Below are 5,265 nucleotides of genomic sequence, written 5' to 3'. Positions count from 1 at the left end.
CTTAAGGATATGATTTCTTTTTCATTACATTCAACTTAGATTAATGCATACCATGAAAAAAATGTAAAAACTATCAGACTGTCTTCTGTGGGGAAGGGGGGGGAGGGAAGCAAGATTAGGGGAAAAATTTTAAAGTTCAAAATAAAAAAAAAAGATTATTAAGTCCCAACATGTCAATTTTATTTGGTACCACAGGAAAAAATTTCCTTTCTGTTCCCATTCACCTTTCTCCAGAGATTTATCGTATCTAACTTTTCTAAAATTCTATTCACTTTTTTAACTTCTTTCTTGTTTATTTTATGACTATATTTTTATAATTCTGACAGAAAGAAGTTGAGGTCTCTTATATAGTTTTGCACTCTGGGACTTGCTTTAACTCTTTTAGTTTCTCCTCTAAGAATTTGGATGCCATATCACTTAGTGCTTATATGTTTAATATTGCACCTACTACCTATTAGGAAGATTAGTTTTCTTCCTTATCTATTTTAATGAGATCTATTTTTGCTATTACTTTGTTTGAGATAAGGATTACTACCCCATTTGTTTTTTACTTCATCTGAGGTAAAATATGTGTGCTCCATTCTTTTATCCTTACACTTGCATGAATCTTTCTGTTCAAATGTGTTTCTTGTAAACAACACGTTGTAAGATTTTGCTTTTTCATCCACTCTGCTATATGCTTCATTTTATGAGATAGTTTTATATTTATATTTAGTTATATTTACTAATTCTATATTTCCTTCAGTGGTGGGATTCAAATAAATTAAAACCAGCTCTCTGCCATAATGACCATTTTAAGTATACAAAAATACATGAGTGGTTTAGTATTTAATGCATTTAATACTCAAATAAGAACAATAAAAGAGATACACAAAACTAGATTATGTTTTATTACTCACAGTTAGCAAACAGCTCCTTATGGAGCGAAAGCAGTCACATGACCACAGCAGCCAATGTTGGAACATATGCAGGACCAAAATTCCTTCTGCCTATTCTCTCTTTATCTTCCACATTCAAGACTTCCAAAATGGGCAATAAGATAACCCTTGAAATCTGTATTTCTATTGGTTCTTTGTGTTCCAGTTTTCTATTGGTTTCATCATTCAGGGAACATAAGTGCACTCATAATATCTCAGGGGAATTTTGGGCATAACACAAAGAGGAATCAAATGACAGTTTGTCACCACTTGGTTGTTTAGCACTTTTTTCTCTTTATGCTATTTGTTTGTTTACTGATGTAGCAAAAATGAAGGAAATAAAATGTTGCATTTCATCAAAGGTATAATGAGTTTTAAGAAATCAATAAACAAATATTACAAACATTTGTCCATCAATTTTATTTTTCATCCATGTTTGGAATGAATGTATTATGGATACTTAGAAAACACTATCGCACAGATAACATAAAAAAAAAGAGTATGAAATGTAAATTTGTGATTTCCACATCGGGTGACTGCCCAGATACCTACCTTAGAGAGAATCCTAATTATAAGTGCCATTTTAACAAATGGTTCACTGAACTCAACATAAAATTAGGTATTGGTTCTGATGAACTGGTGCAAACTGGCTGAATCTCATCACTGATTTTCCTCCATCATTCCTTTCCCCATATGTATTTTTTTCTCTTCTTTTCCCTTATTCATCCTCACTAATGCTTTGCATTGACTGTTTCTCTCAATCTCCCTTTAATCAATCCACTTCTCTTTTCTTTTCGCTTTCTTTTTTTAACTTTTCTTTTTTCCCCCCTCTTATCTTCCCTTTTCTTTCCTTCTATCCCTACTTCCCTCTCTTCTTCTCTTTTCTTTTCTTCTCCCCCTCCTTCCCTATAGAGTAAGATAAATTTCTAAACCCAATTGGGAATGTAAGTTATTGCCTCTTTGAAGCAAATCTGTTGAAAGTAAGATTTTTTTCCTGTAATATATTAGGTCATTTTGCCTCTTTATTTGGTATTATTCATCCACTAATGTCTCTGCCTTTTTTATTCCATCATAATCCTTTTGGTTTTCCCATGTCCAAATTGTTTTATAGCAGTCATGTACTCACTCCCTCTATCAAATTATACTACTTTCAACTGTCCTGATAGAAGTAAAATTTTCAAGAGCCATAAGCATCCTTACTTCAAAATCTATTTATACTCACACCCTCTTTTGAAGAATAATACCTGCAACTGTCTCAATATAACTACAACCTTCAAGAGCTAAGATTTTGTTCACATCAAAGTCAATTTATACTCTCACTTACCAAGTATCCTCCTTCCAACTCTTGCAATAGAAATACAACCATTAAGAGCTAAAAGTTTGATCATGTCACAGTTAATTTATACCTAGAACCTTTTTCTATATATGCTTTTATGTCCTAAGAGAAATACAATTCTCAAATTACACATATTGTCATCCCATGTAGGAATATACACAGCTGGATCTTATTGATCAACCTTCCCAATACTCACTTTTCAGTTACCTTTTTAACACATCTCATGAGTCTTGTATTGAAAATCAGTTTTCTGTTCACTTGTGGATTTTTGGTCAGGAAAATTTAAAAGTCCTCTATTTCATTAAAAATCCATCATTTCCCCGAAGGAATATTCTAAATTTTGCCAAGTAGTTGATTCTTAGTTGTAATTCAAGTTCCTTTATCCTCCAGAATATTATATTACAGACTATCCCAGACTTTAATGATGAAGACTTGACTATTTTTCCTTGATATTTCAATTGCTTCTTTTTTGACTGCTTACTGTATTTTTTCCTTTAGCTGAAAATTCGGAAATTTGTCTACAATGCTCCTTGGAATATTTATTTTGGTATCTCTTTTGTGGGGGTTATTTCAAGGAATGAACTATTTCAAGGAATATTTTATCTTCTTGCTCTAGATATTAGGGCACTTTTCTATAATAATTTCTGTCAAGGTCTTTTTTCTGATTGAGGTTTTCAGGTAAACCAGTAAATCCTAAATGATCTCTCTGGATCTATTTTACAAGTTGCTCATTTTTCCTAAGAGGCACTTTACATTTTCTTCTATGTTTTCATCCTTTTGGTTTTGTTTGATGGCATTTTGGTGTCTCTTAGAATCATTCATTTGCATTTGGCCAAGTCTAATTTTTAGAGTTTCATTTTCTTCATTAATTTTTTTTGCTTCTCTTTCCAATTGATTCATTTTACTTTTAGATGATTTTCTTTACTTTTCCAGTTGCTCAATTTTATTTTTCACTTTGTCAATTTTACTTTCAAAATTATAGTTTTCTTCAGTAATTTTTTTCACAATTCTCCTGCATGACTCATTTCTTTTCTCTACTTTTTTTGAGATCTTCCAAGAGGTATTCTTGGATTGGAGACCAGTGTATAATCCCCTTAGAAACTTCACAAACAGGCATCTTGTCTTTCACTTTCCTCTTCTGAACTGGTGTTTTTATCATTCCAAAAGGGTAAAGGGAAAAAAATACCTGCTTTCCAATAAGTTGAAACTAGCTTTATCACCCCTAGGAGAAAGATTCTCATAACTCTTGAGAATTGTAACTCTATTACAGATAATATACTTAGCCAGAAGTAGTGGTCACTCATGACTTATCCATTACTCTGGTAGAATGATTTAAAAACAGTATCTCCTTAAAAGGAGGGACAGTAAAGATATGGGGGGATGGAAGAGATTGAATGGAGTAAATCACATTACATAAAGAGGTAAAAAGGACATATTGTAACAGAGTGGAAGAAAGGGGTAATGTGAGAACTGCCCGAATTTTACTCTCATCAGATTTGGCCTAAAATTAACATACACATACTCAGTTAAATTAAGAAACTTATCTTTTAAGTATTAAGATGAGAAAGGGGGAGGGAGGAGAAAAAAGGAACCAACAGAAGGAATAAGGGGCAAAGGGAAAGGAAAAATAAAGGGGACAGGGGTTGGATATAAGGGGACAAACACACCAAAGGTGGTGCTATTCAGAAACAAAATGCTGGTGAATATGTATAAAGAAGGGGTGGCTAGGTGGCTCAGTGGATAAGAGCACTGGCCCTGGAGTCAGGAGTACTTGAGTTCAAATCCGACCTCAGACACTTAATAATTACCTAGCTGTGTGGCCTTGGGCAAGCCACTTAACCCCATTGCCTTGCAAAAAAATAAAAAAAAGGATATGGATAAAGTGAAAAAAAAGGGGAAAAATATAAATAGATGGAAGATAGGATGGAGGGCAACAAAAAGTTAGTAATTATACCTTTTAATGTGAATGTAAGTGAATGTAAATGTAAGTGAATAGTGGAGTGAATTAAAAACCAGAATACTAAAATATGCTGCTTACAAGAAACTCATTTGAAGCAGAGAGCTACATATAGAGTAAAGGTAAAAGGTTGGAGCAAAATATATGTTGCTTCAGCTGAAGTGAAAAAAGCAGGGGTAGCAATCCTTATCTCAGACAGAGCAGCTGCAAAAATAGATCTCATTAAAAGAGATAAGGAGAGAAATTATATCCTCCTGAAAGGTACCATAGAAAATGAAGCAATTTCAATGCTAAATATGTATGCACCTAGTGCTATAGCGTCCAAATTCTTGGAGGAGAAGTTGAATGAGTTACAGGGAGATATAAACAACAAAACTCTACTGGTGGGAGATCTCAACCTCTCCCTCTCAGATTAGATAAATCTAACTATGAAAGAAACAAGAAGGAAGTTAAAGAGGTAAATAGAATGTTAGAAAACCTAGACATGATACACCTTCAGGGAAAGATGAATGGGGATAGAAAAGAATACACATTTTTTACATGGAACTTACACAAAAATTGACCATGAACTATGGCATAAAAACCTACTAATCAAATGCATCAAGTCAGAAATAGTGAGGACATCCTTCTCAGATCATAATGCAATAAAAATCACATGTAATAATGGGCCAGGGAGAGATAGACCTAAAGTTAATTGGAAACTAAATAACCTCTTTTTAAAGAATGAATGGATCAAACAACAAATTATAGAAAGAATTAATGATTTCATCCTAGATAATGACAATAACAAGACAAGATACCAAAATTTATGGGATACAGAAAGGCAGTTGAGAGGGTATATATTATATCTTGGGGGGGGCGGTTAAAGGCAATGGGGTTAAGTGACTTGCCTAAGTCACACAGCTAGCTAATTATTAACTGTCTAAGGTCAGATTTGAACTCAGGTCCTCCTGACTCCACAGCTAGCACCCATCCACTGAGCCACCTCAACATCCTGATATATTATATCTTTAAATGCTTACATGAATAAATTGGAAAAAGAGGAAATCAATGAA

This window comes from Macrotis lagotis, chromosome 1 (genome assembly GCF_037893015.1).
Source record: "Macrotis lagotis isolate mMagLag1 chromosome 1, bilby.v1.9.chrom.fasta, whole genome shotgun sequence".
Classification (NCBI taxonomy): domain Eukaryota; kingdom Metazoa; phylum Chordata; class Mammalia; order Peramelemorphia; family Peramelidae; genus Macrotis; species Macrotis lagotis.
Note: the sequence above shows the minus strand (reverse complement) of the source record.